The 14613-nt window shown below is 44.2% G+C and overlaps 1 long non-coding RNA gene across 3 annotated transcripts in view; it reads right to left on the reverse strand.

The window, feature by feature from the left end:
• Positions 1–363: 363 nt before the first annotated feature.
• LOC109552381 (uncharacterized) overlaps positions 364–14613 on the reverse strand; it is a 28472-nt gene continuing 14222 nt past the window's right edge. For 2 of the 3 annotated variants that reach the window (XR_012332604.1, XR_012332603.1), the window contains exons 2-4: positions 6407–6548; positions 4004–4083; positions 364–3727 (exon numbers count right to left, since the gene is read on the reverse strand). This is a non-coding gene — a long non-coding RNA (uncharacterized lncRNA). The remainder of the gene's footprint in view (positions 3728–4003; positions 4084–6406; positions 6549–14613) is intronic. The other variant, XR_012332605.1, reaches the window with a different exon arrangement.

Below are 14613 nucleotides of genomic sequence, written 5' to 3' on the forward strand. Positions count from 1 at the left end.
GATGGGACATCCAGACGCTTCCCAGCCCATCTTGGCCCCAGACATCCTCTGTTTCTCTGTGTTCCCATTAAGGGTTGGTCCCCAGAACACAGCATTCCAGGTGCAGCCTGACCAGCCTGGGGAAAGCTGACCACTCCCCCATTTGTTCTGAACACTAGCTCTGGGGACAGACATACAGCAGCAGATACACTGAGCTGGGGTTCAACTCAGACCCCCAGACCTCTCGTAAACACCTGCGTGATCTCAGCTTCCTTTTGTTGTAGGAAAAAATGGGGTGCAAGCGGAGGGTCACGTCCCAGGTCTTGAGTGAGTCCCTGGGGTGGGCCACCAAGTGAGGGTCCTTGGCTTCGAGTAGGAAAGAATTCAAGAGCGAGCCATAGTAAAGTGAAAGCAGGTTTATTCAGGGAGATACACATTCCCTGAATGCTCAGAGTGTGGGTCATCTCAGAAGGCAAGAGCGGCCCTGAGAGGTACACATTCCATATACAGAATGTGGTATGTCTCAAAAGGTGAGACTGGCACTGAGGTGTGGGTGTGGTTCGTTTTTATGGGCTGGGTAATTTCATAGGCTAATGAGTGGGAGGAATATTCTAACTATCTTGGAGAAGGGGCAGGGATTTCCAGGAGTTGGGGCACTGCCCACTTTTTGACCTTTTATGGTCAGCCTCGGAACTGTCATGGCGCCTGTGGGCATGTCATTTACATACGCCAATGTATTACAATGAGCGCATAGTGAGGCTTAAGGTCTGCTGGGAGTCGAGTCTTCCACCAACTTGGAGCTAAATAGGTTCTAACCAGTTTTTGTGGTATCCTGTTCTTAATGGTTGTGTCATTCTTTTAATGGTTGTGCCCTGCCCCTTTCCTTCCTGTCTCACTTTCTCTCTTTCTAGCATTTGGGAGAGTCTAAATTGAAATCCCAGGTTAGACCACACATTCAGGTTTCTGTCCTGTTCTTTAACTGCCCTCAGTGCCCTTGCCCAAAGGCATTTCCACCCCCCCACCACACCCCACCAGCCTCAGTTTCCTCACAGGTTTGTTGGGATGGTCAAATATGTAATGAAAATACTGGGGCTTTGAAATATGGGATTTTAAAAAATCAATTTATACTTTATTTTTGGCTGCGTTGGGTCTTCGTTGCTGCGTGTGGGCTTTCTCTAGTTGCGGCGAGCGGGGGCTTCTCTGTTGCGGTGCACGGGCTTCTCATTGCGGTGGCTTCTCTTGTTTGGAAAATGGGCTCTAGGCGCGCGGGCTTCAGTAGCTGTGGCACGTGGGCTCAGTAGTTGTGGCTCGCAGGCTCTAGAGCACAGGCTCAGTAGTTGTGGTGCACGGGCTTAGTTGCTCCGCAGCACATGGGATCTTCCCAGACCAGGGCTCAAAGCCGTGTCCCCTGCATTGGCAGGCAGATTCTTAACCACTGTGCCACCAGGGAAGTCCCTGAAATATGTTTTTTAAAGTTTCTGTTACTTGTTATTTTGGAAAAGATTTCCGGTTGTTTCCAAAATCCATTTCCCCTTTCTTTCATAGGAATAGAACCTTAGCACACAGACGCTCAGCTTAAGACCATAAATCCCGGCCTGCCCTGTGTTAAGTGTGGCCCTGGGAGGTGAGGGGAGTGATGCACTCAAAATGCAGTCATGCTCTTCAATGGAGAGTGTGTCTTTCCTTGCCCTCTGCCCCTCCCCTGGCTGTGGACCTGGTGGTGTGCCATTTTGGAGCACAAGTATGAGTACAACACCCCTGGAATGGCAGAGCAACAAGATGGAAGGTGTCTGGGCCTGTGATGACTTCAGAGAGCAGCCTCCTCAGACTCGGGACGACTTTTATGTGAGTGAGAAATGAACTCCTATCTTCTTTAAGCCACTGTTATTTGTGGTGCTCAGCTCAACCTTATTCCAGCCTGATGAATGAATTTTCTTGAGGCGTGTTAATTCTAAGAGGCAGGTGTTGGCTTCAAATCAATAGGGAAGAGTTAGGGACTTGCAAATACCCTGAAGAAACCTGTATTTCCCCCTTTCTTTCTACTTTTTTCCTTCCTTTCTTCCATTTCTCTCCCCCCCCATCCAGTTCTCCAACATTTAGTGGGTTATTCTTCTGTACCAGGCCCTCTACTTGGCACTGTGGTTATGAGATGATTAAGGCACAGTATCCGCCGAAGCCTAGCAGGGGAGACAGATATAATGACTAATTGTCCTCCAAGTCCAAGTCACAAGATTATTGTGAAGGTGTGTACAGGGTGATGGGTGAACCCAGCTACCGCTTTGCCTTGGCAGGTGGGAAGCAGGGGGCCTGAGTTGGTCCATGAGGGTTGAGTTGAGGTTCTCTAGAAAAAGAAGGACTTGCTTTGCTGTTACTGCCTTGTGAGAGATCAACTTCCTTCTGACAAGCCCTGAGCAAGGAAGAGACAACTGCTTTGCAAACAAACACCTCATGTATTATTTCCTCTGTTCTCCTCACATATTTCATCTCCTCCCCTGAATGATATGCCTCCCTGTGTCACTTAATTTCCACAGGAAACTGGAAAAAGCAACATCTGTCTAAATTTCCCCTAACTTGCTCCAGATTTCCAGGGTCAGAATGTGGACCCTGGGAGACACGGTCTCCGTGGGGTCAGAGGTGACAGCCCCAGAACTGGTGGACTCCCGCCGAGCCCCTGTGGCAGCCGGGCCGCCCCGGCGCCAGTTCCCTGCGCAATACAGATGTTCTGCTCGGCAAGGCTTTCACTGGGAGCATAATCAGTGGCTGAGGGGGCCCGTGGAGAGGGGAGTGCAGGCCTTGTTCCCACGGGCTCCTGCCCAACGTGGTTCCTGAGTTTTCTGTTCCTGGGAGAGCGGGTGGCCAGCAAATGCTCCAGCTCCCACACCAGTTGCTCCAAGGAAGCAACTTCCTCACATGGCCCCAGGCTGCCCCCAGCCATGGGGACATTGTTTTGTTCACAGCCCAGTGGTAATGGCATTTATTTAGGGGACACTTTCTCTTCTGCTACCCACAAGGAAGCAGCTCTGAGCAGGGGAAGGAGCAGAGATGAGCCTCTAGGGATCAGGTTACAGCCCTTGAAAAGCCACTTTCTCTCTGAGTCTCAGTCTCCTTACCTGTAAAAGAAAATGAGTTGGTCCAGGTGGCATCCAAGGGCAATGCATGGCGAAGGTGTGAATTTTGGAGGCCAGCAGAATCCCACCTGTGCCACTTGCTGCGCTCGTGGTCCTGCCTGGGTGGCCTTGCACCTCGCAAGCCTTGGTTTCCTCATCTGTGCATTGGGGAGGTGGGACCAGGGCACCTCGAAGGGTCCTCAGGGCTTCATAATGATGGGAGCGTCTGCCTTTCATAAGGAAGCTGAGGAAAAGGGTTTTATTCTCTCCTAATGGCAGAATATTTCTAATTCTGTGCCTGGTGAAGATAAGCAGGGTCATCTCAAAAGAACTGGCCTCCATGAGTTCCCCTTCTGCCCTCTGCCCCCCATCCATGAGTCTCTGCAGATCAAAACACTATTTTTCTAAAGCAAGAATCAGATGACTCTTTGGGGCCTCCTCCCAGGTCTTGTAGGATCCAGCCCTCAGACACCGCCCACACTGCTCTGCCCTCTCACTTTCTCTGGCCCCTTTCAGGCCCTTAAGTGGTCCAGCCGCAACCTCCTTTGGCCCTGGCCCCAGTAGTGGTGCCAAGGGGTGGCTGGGGGTAGCTCCTCCAGAGTCTTCCTCTGCTCCTCCAAGGCCACTCCAAAATCCTTTATCTAGGTAAAAACAGGGTGCTGTTGGTACAGGACCATGCCACATTCCCCAGGTTGCCCTTTCAAGATGCTGCCCCCCCAGCAGGCCGCCACTACAGCGTTTTCTCTGCCTGGAGCACTCCTCCCCCTCTTTCAGATCTTAGCATCGCCCATCACTCCCTCCAAGTGGCATTCATGCACATCCTGCTGGTCCCCCCTCGCTCTCCTCTCTCATAGCACCTGGTCCTTTTCTTCAGAGAACTCATCGCATTTGTAACTACACAGGTATCTTGTACTTACCTGCTCAGTGCCTGACTCTTCCACTGAATTATAAATTCCAGGAGGACAGGGGTCATGCAGGTCTTGCCATACAGTTGACCCTTGAACATGAGGTAGGGGGCGGTTAAGGGAGCCCATTCCCTCTGGGGTTGAACATCAGAGTAAAACTTTACAGTCAGCTCTGGAGTTCCACATCCTCAGATTCAACCCACCATGGATTGTGTAGTTGTGTAGTATTTATAGAAAAAAATCTGCATATAAGTGGACCTGCAAAGTTCAAACCCATGCTGTGCAGCGGTCAACTGTATTCCCATTGCCTAATACAGTGCCAGTAAATAGTTGACTCTTGATAAACAACTGATGAATGAGTGAATGAATGAATCGCCCAGAGAATCTAGAATTTGGTGGCAAAACGATGTCAATGGGAAGGCAAATGGTTGCAAGTGATGCTGTGGTACCTGCAGGCTTGAGGCACTAGGCTTTGGCACCAACACTGTGGGTACAGTCCTGGCCTTGACACTTGGGTCTCTGGGAGGGCAAAGTCATTTTTCCTCTCAGCCCCAGGGAGAAGAGTGTCTTGAGAAAGATAGGAAGGTCCCCTGTGTTGAAATGTTTCTGAGAGGTGCAGGGAGGAAGCAAAAGTCTGAGACATGTCTATTGATTCTGCCACAGGTTGTGGTGACCTTGACAAGAACAGTTGCAAAGGATTGAGGAGTCAGAAACTAGACTGCTGGGGAGTTAGCAGGAGGTGAGGAAGTAGAGACTGTGACTTAATGACTATTTCTAGACATTAGAACAGGAATGGGAAGAGAGGTGACATTAGCTATTTCTTATCACACAGGATCACATCAAAATCAATTTGGAAAAGTTTCTGAATAATAAAAATGATTCATTTTCTGGATGGCTAGCAAAATATGATGCCTCAACTCCTTGTCTTACTTCTCTCAGAAAAGTAGGATGTCAGAGTTGAAGGGATCTCAAAGGCCAGATGTTCCAACACAATCCTCTCATTTGGTAGATGAGGCGCCTGAGACCCAGAGAGGGGCAGGGACTTGCCCAAGGTCACACAGCAGTTGAGGGTTAGAGCCAGATTTTAAACCCAGGCTTCTGTAGGCCCAGGCTGAGGTTCTTTTTCATATTTCATGTCTTTCTTTCCTCTGTCCTTTCCAAACAGTCTTTATTGGCTCCAGGAAATGGGGAGGATAGTTATTTTTAGTTTATTCAAAATGAATAAAATGGGTAATTTTTTTCCCCATATATCAGATCCAAAGTATGTCTTATGTAAGAGCTAAATGGGATGAGAAATGGTTCCACAGTGAGAACAAAGATTCCTTTGAATATTAAAAGCTCCAGAGTGAACTCCAAATGGGCCCAAATGACTGGGACCAGCTCCTAGCCTAGCTGACTACAGAAGGCTGTGCAGGGCCGTGCGTGTGTGTGTGTGTGTGTGTGTGTGTGTGTGTGTGTGTGTGTGTGTATGTGTGTGGTAGCAGGCTCCATCTGTGGGGTGTGATTGCCTGAGCACCAGGACGAGCACCGCAAACCTCCTCAATACCTCTTTATTATTATGATTATTTAAAAAATATTTTTAGAGCAGTTTTAGATTCACAGCATAATTGAGCAGAAGGTACAGAGATATTTCCCATATACCCTCTGCCCCTACACATGCACAGCCTCCCTCACTGTCAGCACCCAGCACCAGAGTTATGCATTTGGCCCTTGAACAACATGGGTTTGAACTACATGGGTCTACTTATGTGTGGATTTTTTCAATAGTACATACTATAGTACTATAGGATCACCAGATATGGAACCACAGATAACAGAGGAAACTTGGAGATGGAGGGCTGACTATAAGTTATACTCGGATTTTCAAATATGCACAGGGTCAGCGCCCCTAACCCCTCTGTTGTTCAACGGTCAACTGTATATTTGTTGCAATGGAAGAACGTACCCTGACACATCATTATCACCCAGAGTCCATAGTTTACATTAGGGTTCACTCTTAGTGGTATATGTTCTGGGAGTTTTGACAAATGTATAATAATGTGACCCTGCACCTTCTCAATACCTCTTTATTATTATTATGGTAAAATACACAAAAAAATTTACCATCCGAACCATTTTTAAGGGCACAGTTCAATGGCATTATTCACATTGTTGTGCAGACATCACCACTATTCATCTCCAAAACTCTTCTCATCTTGCAAAACTGAAACTCTATACCCATCAAATGCTAGCTCTCCATTATCCGCAGCCCCTGGCAACCCCCATTCTGCTTTCTGTCTCCGTGACCTTGACACTTGAGCTCTGTCACGGAAGTGGAATCCTCCAGTATTTGTCCTTTTGTGTCTGGCTTGCTTCACTTTAGTCCCTCTGTGCATGTGCTCCCTGCCCCCCAATTCCACCGTTAGAAAGCCTTACCTCTGGCAGAGGATTTGATTCTCTGCTGAGGAGGGGCACACGCCCTGGGAAGAAAACACTTCAGGCATTACTGGCACTTTTTCTTTAATGCCAATCAGTGGATGATTTCTTGAGAGCAGGTTTCGATGGGGGTAGGGTGACCCTGGTTGAAAGCAGTAGGTGAATAAGAGGGAGAGACATTAATGACAGAGAAAAAAGTTTTCCTGCCTGAAACAAAATGTTGTTAGGATGATTATAAATGAACCTGTATAATTGTTTTTATAACATAGCCACCACCTAAATTTATGTCTCTGGGTCTGTTGGCCTCATGTCTTGCTCTGACTTAATTCCTTGGGGTGTCATGGCTGAGGCGCCCTCTAATGGCTGCTAGTGATAATCACCATAATACCTTTGTGTTTGGTTGCAGTCTATAAATTAGCACATATTTTTAAAATTTATTTTTTTGATTGAAGTATAGTTGATTTACAATGTTGTGTTAGTTTCAGGTATACAGCAAAGTGATTCAGTTATATATGTATATATATTCTTTTTCAGATTCTTTACCACTGTTTATTACAAGATATTGAATATAGTTACCTGTGCTATACAGTAGGTCCTTGCTGTTTATCTATTTTTTAATTTCTATCCATTTATTTGATCAAAATGGCAGTGGCGTGAAGTAGTTAGAATAGGACTTATTGTCTCTATTTTTCAGGTGGGGAAACTGAGGCTCAGTGGGGTAGAGGGACCTTCTCTATTTGTTGGTAGAACTGGATCAAGAACCCAAGTCTTTAGTCCAGGGCTCTTCTCATGGCTCCACATTTTGCTGGCATTTATTAACCTAAAAATGTCTAAGGATAACTGTTCTTTGCAAACGCATGGTCCTCTCCCCACCCCCACCCCCAGCCTTCCACTTGACCCAGTCCTTCTCCAAGAATGATGCGTCACCATCCAGATGCTCAAATTAGAAATCCAGGAGTTGTCCTTGATATTTCCCTCTCTCTTGCACCATATCCAATCTTCAGTTAAATACTGTGGTTTTTAATTCCTAAATATGTTTTCAGTATACCCACTTCTCTGCAGTTCTGAGCCCCCATAGTCTAGGCCTCTATCTCTCACCTGGAGTTGGCCCTTTATATTGTTATTGCTGTCCTTTCTGCTCACCTGTTCCTCTGCGATTTCTTGGGAAATGTGGATTTGAACAATGTTAATCAGGTTTCTCTTTGGTATGACAGTCATGGTCACAGTGACTCTTCAGGGTGAGGGATCAAGCATTTTGCAAGCCCCAGACTTTCTTGGTCATTCCTGAACTCCTGCAGTCCATTCTCCAAACTGAAGCCAAAGAGTTTTCTGCTAACTGCAATCTTGATCGTGCTGCCTGCCCTTCCCATACCTCTCCTGCGACCCTGGCCTTTCTGCTTCTCTGACATGTGTAGGACACACCGTCAGTGCCCCACGCAGACCCCTTCTCCAGTCTCCTGCATCCGTCTCCAGCTGCAGCAGCAGCGCTGACTGCTGACACCACAGCTGCCTCTTCTGGGGAGCCACCTACCAGGGAGGTCACATTCCCCCACCCTCCACAAGCATCTCCTAACCATGATCTGGGTGGGTTCACAAAAGGCCTCCCACCCTGACCTCGAGGAGAGAAACTTTGCCTTGCAATTTATGCTCCCGAGCCAGCTGTGGATCAGGAACCAGTTAGACTTTACCGGAGAGCACCTCCACGTTCTTGTTCTGCTTCCCTCACTCCTTGTAGGTTTTTCCTGTCCAGCACTCCCTGGATACTTCCCTCTGTCAGCCTCCACCCTTCAGGAGCCCTCCCTAAGACACCAGCCGCCCCATAGCCACCAGATGGGTCCTCGCACACTGTCCCTCACTCCCGTGCCTCATTCTCTCATAAAGCAGGTCTGTCTCCCCTATGGCGCTACCAGTTCCACCAGGGACCATGTATGTTTCTGTCCACAGTTCCATCCCCCATGCCTGGGAGGTGCTCAAGATTTGCCAAATGAAGTTAGAAAGCATCGTAGATATCCAGAATGCCAATGAGAAATATTCATAAAATATGGCAGGCAGCAAGTTAACATCTAGAATATATTAAAACTTTTACCAATAAGAAGAGGCAAATGTATTAATACAAGAAAAGAGCATGATCGGACAATTCATGCACACAGGTGGAGATGATTGCTACATCCATGGGAAAATATGTTAATCAGAAAATAGCAAATTAAAACAATAGTTGAAAGAACACTTTTTGACTACTCTGTTACCCAAGGTTGATTCTTAAAAGAGCATCATGCTGATGAGGGGAGGAGGAACCAGGCATTCTCATACATGGCTAGTGGGAAGATAAGTTGGTACCATGTTAGAATATAGCTCCCTAGGAGAGAAAGTTTGTCTCATTCTCTGTGGTCTCTCCAGTGGCCAGAACCATGCTTGGCACTGGGCACCAAATTAATATTTGTTGAACAAATAGAAGGCAATTTGGCAATATCTATCAAGAACCTTAAGTTCTTCATACCCCTTGGTTTAGTAATTTTACTTCAAAAAGAGACCCTTAGAGAGTAGGACAAAGATATTTGTATCAAGACATTTTACACATTCATTTATAAAATCAGAAGACTGGAAACAGCCTGAGTGTCCACAGCTTGATGACTAGTTAAATTAATTATGGCACATCCACGCTGATCAATCTGATATAAATGATAAAAATGATGTATTTGAAGAATACTATGTATGTAGGATTAAGCTACTGACAAATGCTAAATGAAAAAATAATATAAAATTCTGTATACAGTGTGACCTCAATTTTTGTTACCAAAAAAAAAAACCTGAGTTGTTAATGGTGGGTTATAGTGATTTTTATTTCTTTGTTTTTCTCCTTATTTTCCAAAATTTCAACAGTGAATATGTATTACTTTTATAGTCAGAAAAAAAAGCTTTGAAAAAGGGATCGTGGTTAATAACAAAATTGTGGGCATCCAGGAAAAGTAGAAATGACTAGTCATCTTATTTTTCCCATTAATACTTCATAACAGATGATTTTATGGTGGGTTAGGGAACATAGCCCCGATTGAATTAGTCTGGTTTTACTTAGACAACAATGAGAAGTAAATTTCATGCTGTTGGAGACACTTGGTATTGTTGTCATGTTCTTAGTATATATTTTTCCATGACCTGGAGAATCTTAAAAATATTGGCTCCACTTTTTAAAAGAATTTTGCAACTTGTGTGACTGGAATTGATTTCTCCTGTGGCTCCTCGGATCTGTAAAAGGCATCAGAAGGCCACACGCTTGTTGACCTTTATTCTTTGCCTTGGCTAGAGAATTTCCCTATGGCTGGCTCAAGGTTTTCAAGAGGAAGGCAATTAAATGACCTAGCACAATTGCCTGCATTCTCAGCCCTGACCTTATCTTGATTAGGAGGAAGTGGATAGCTAGTTGTTCTAAATTTAGAGAATAGAAGAGAGCCAGATGTTTGAGACTGTCACGGTGGAGGAAGCCTTAACCCTTTAGGGCGTTTGTCCCACTCACCACTTCTCAGATATCTGTTTGTGCCCATCTTGACACAGAACAAAGGAGTTTTGATTTCCATTTTCCCCTTCCCCAAAATGTTTTCCTGGCTTCTAAGTCCATGGCAAACCTCATGCTAAGTATTGAAAGGACTCAGACCACATCTGCTAGCTTATTATTATTATTATTAGTTTTGGCCGCATAGCACAGATTGTGGGATCTTAGTTTCCCGACCAGGGATTGAACCCAGGCCCTCGCAATGAAATTTCCGAGTCCTACCCACTGGACTGCTAGGGAATTCGCCTGTTGGCTTATGTTAAACCTTCATCATCTCTAAGATCAAGTCCAGGATTCAGAGCCTGGTAGTCAAGGCTCTTTACCACCTGGCCGCTCCCTCCTTCTCCTACCATTCTCACTACAGTGAGAGAACAGCATTTAAGAGAGCAGACTACAGGCAGTTGACACAGATTTGGCCCCTAGGATAGTGGGGAGACAGACATGAAGAAGGAGAGTACATTCATCTGAGAGAGATCTGGGTTTGAAGACCAGATACGCCTCTTACTAGCTGTGTGATCTTGGGCAAGTTATTTCACGCCTCTGTGTTTAGTCATTTCCTATTAAAGGGGGATAATAATAATAATATTAACAATAATGATAATATCAAATCCATAAGGTTTATATGAGCCGTATTATCATCATCACTGCATATAAGTAAAGCACTCAGTACAATGCCTCCCATATAGTTAGTACCTAATACACATTAATTCTTCTTTTCTCTTACTCATTCACTTGGAAAAAGTTTGCCGAGTTCTGAGTAGGTGCTGGAAATTCAGAAGGGGATAATGCACAGCTTGACCCCAAGAAATCCATATTTTAGTGATGGAGACTCAGTGGGAACAGGCCAACATAACCCAGCTCCAGATATCACATTCCAGAAACCCTGGTCTCCTTCCCTTTCCCAAACACACCATGCACCCTTATACTTTGTGCCTTTGCTCACCTGTTCCTTGTGTCAGAAAAGCTTCCCCTCCCTCCTCTGCCATTTGAAGACTTTCAAGATGTAGCTTAAATGGCATCAACATTGTGAAGCCTTCCTGACACCCAAATTATGACCTCGCCTTTGTGTCCACGGTGCCCTGCACAAACTTTCTGACTCTAGCCTTCCCCTTCTGTCAGGGCTGGTCAAATAGGAACGTCTCCCAATAGAGTGGGAGCCTCTTGAAGGCGAGTATATGCTTGACCCATTTCCATGTCTGAACGTCAGCACAGGGCCAGGCACACTGTAGATGTTTAAGAAGTGTTTATTGGTTAAATGAGTGAATGAATGAATTAAAGGGCACCTGACATCATAGGAGAAACTGCTGCATTGACAGGGGAGACGAGGAGGAAGGATGCTTCCTTTCTGCTACAGTATTTTATCTGCTCTGCAGATAGTTGGGTCCCTCCTACTAATTCCATCTATGGACAAGGATAAGTTTACTCAGTCATAGGAAACTTGGAGAAGGTCCATGTCCTCAGCAGTGTCTGCCTGAGGAAGCTGTCCTGAGTGTGGCTTTCAAATTTCAGACATTGTCAGGAGCATCCTGAAAGGGTTAAGACCTTGTCCTGTTGCTGGTCTTGTGCCATTCCATTCTCTTTTCACTGTGTGGGAGACTATTTAATTGGAAGTGCAGTTGCTAAGGCCAATAGTGCAACAGAAATAATTGGGTGTACAACCACATGTGCTTTCAGGACTGGGACACAGAAATTTAATTTAATTCTAGTTTCCTCTATTTGTTGGGTAATCTAGGGATGACTCCTTCTCCTTTCTGGACCTCATCTATTAAATAGTGATTGTAGGAGGCGAGAGTTAGGGTGGTGAGACATTACTCTCTAAGGTTCCTTCCGGCTCTGATAAACCATGTCTGTAACTTACATGTTATCAGGTTGACCAAAAGCCCACTGACACTGAGTTGCTGGAAAGTGATGTGGATGGAGTTCTGGGAGAGTGTCCCAGTCCTTGTGAGTTCATGGCCATGGTTTAGGAACCAAAAGCTCAGAAATGCTCTGAAACCACAGGTGGCCAAATCCACCCACTGGAAGTTCAGTACATACTTGCTCAAATTTGTAAACTAAAACCAGAATTTTCTGAGTTGTTGGGAGTATGCACGGCTAGATATAACCTGGTAGTGGGTGTGTGGGTTGGCTCATCCTAATGCGGGAGGCCTTCTCTGGGGCCAGTGCCGTCAAGTGAGGAGGCATCTCCCCGGCTAGCCCACCCTGGACATCAGGATGTAAACATCCCTATAGTGAGTCTTATTCAAGCACCAGGTGTTAATGATACCCTAAGGGAATTCTTTTAACTCACTATGTTATAGAGGCAACAACAGGGTCAGTTGAGAACTGAACCCACTGTCGGCTGTGAATTGCAGTATACACTTTTTAAAAAACTTGAGATATAATTCACATACCATAAAATTTACCTCTTTAAAGTGTACAGTTCAGTGGTTTTTAGTATATTCACAAAGTTATGTAACCATCACCACTAATTCCAGACTATTTCACCACCCAAAAAGAAACCCCATATACATTAGCAGTCACACCCCATTCCCCTCTCCCCTTAGTCCTCAGCAACTGCTAATCTGCGTTCTGTCTCTATGGATTTGCTTATTCTGGACTTTTCATAAAAAAGGAATTTTATGACATGTGACCTATCATGTCTGACTGCTTTCATTTTAGCATAATGTTTTTGAGGTTCATCCATGTTGACTGTATACTTTTTGAACAAGTAAAATTTATATATGCGTATCATCTTTAAGCTAGCATAGAGGCAAAACTATAGTTAGAGTTTGGTGAGATCTACCAGCCCATCTTCATAGATAAAGAACCAGGCTAGCTAGGTCCTCCTTACTTTATTATTCCAGTTCCATTTTGGCCTTTTTAAAGAATTATGTATATAGATCTTTAAAATTGAGTCAAATTGGTTGATATTTTCAATTTTTGTTTTTTATTTGCTGGCAGGTTTAAGTATTTTCCCAACCTAAGATTATTTAAACATGTATATGTATTTTCTTGTCATAGTTTCATGGTTTCATTTTTTCATTTATAACTTTAATGCATCTGGAATTTGTGAATGGTGTGAGGTAGGCACCTAATTTTAAGTTTTCCCATATGGTTAGCAAGTTGTACCACCAGACATCATTTTCTAATGATTTGGAACCAATAGCATTAGCTTCTGCTACTTTTTATATATACTTGGGACTGTTTAGGAGCTTTCTTTTCTGCACTAATCTGTCTTTTCTTCAGCTGCTAGCATACTGTTAAATTTCTTGCCCTTTTATGATACAATTTAATATTTGTTAGGATGAGTTTATATTATCACTCGTTTTAAAGCATGCCTAGTTATTATCATACATTTATTATTCTAGTTTAGCCTTATTTGTTAAAATGACATATTTGTTTTGTGTAATGTGTATTGCTATGTTATCAAAAATGTTAAATTCTGCCTTAGAGAACAATAGAAACAAGCAGCTGTGTAACATATTACAGATGAAGTTAGTAAAGCATGTATGGGCTGAACATAGATGGGAAGGACAGAAGGACCGAGGAAGCACTAAATATTCATGAGGTCTGAGACGTCAAATATGTGTGACAGCTATAGCACAGCTACAATATGAGAGCCACCTTGGTGATGACTGAGCAGAGAACAAGAAGGTCTGGGTTTCTGGAGTCCTAGAGTTGCTGCTACACCAGCCTGGTCTGCTCCCTCCAACTTAGGCGAGAGTGGAAGACACTTCTATTTTGTTTAAGCCATGATTACATGAAACTGAACATACCCTCACTGATATCACCCCTAATTTCATTTTTGTATTTGGTTGTCTGGCTTAGGATTTGCAGAACAGTGTTAATAACACTGATGGGAATGGATATCCTTCTTGTTACTTATGTGAATGGAATGGCTCATTAAGCATCCCACTAGCTTTGATTTTACATAGAGTACATTTGTCACTTTAGGAAAATATTCTACTCTCGATGATGATGATGATGATGATGGAATGTTGAATTTTCTCAAGTGATTTTTGTCACCTATCAAAAAAATTATGTGGTATTTCTGCTTTGCTATATTGATATGATGAATTAGACTAATACATTTTTCTAAAGTTGAAACATATATGCCACTTCAATTTTTTTCTCTATCTCCTCTGTTCTCTTCTTCTATATGTAGAAGCTCTATTGCAGCTCTTGGCTCTCCAACTTTTCTTTCACCATTTTTATCTCTTTAACCATTTCCTTTGAGTTCTGGGAGAATTGTTCATGTTTGCCTTCTGATTTCTTGCTCCTTAAAGTGTGGTCCAGGGACCAGTGCATCACCTGAGAATTTCTTAGAAATGCAAATTCTTGGGCCCCATCCCAGACCTACTGAATCAGAATCTGCATTTTAACAAGACTCTTAAGTGATTTGTGTGCACGCTAAAATTTGAGATGTGCTGTAAGATCGCCCTTTCCAAGTTTCAGACTTTCCCCACTTATTATAGTAGTTTGATGATTTTAGTGTAAATTTGAAAGGAGAAATTCAGTGTGAGGCTTTGGGTCACCATTTGGGACCAGAATCCACAGGCTCTTTGTGGCAAGATGTGGGGAAGGGCGGTCAGCTACTGTGTGTGATGACATGAAATGAAAATGACATCCCAAAGGTCATCAAAATCACCACCAGGCATCATTAACCCAACAAGAAAGG

Source organism: Tursiops truncatus, chromosome 6, assembly GCF_011762595.2.
Source record: "Tursiops truncatus isolate mTurTru1 chromosome 6, mTurTru1.mat.Y, whole genome shotgun sequence".
Classification (NCBI taxonomy): domain Eukaryota; kingdom Metazoa; phylum Chordata; class Mammalia; order Artiodactyla; family Delphinidae; genus Tursiops; species Tursiops truncatus.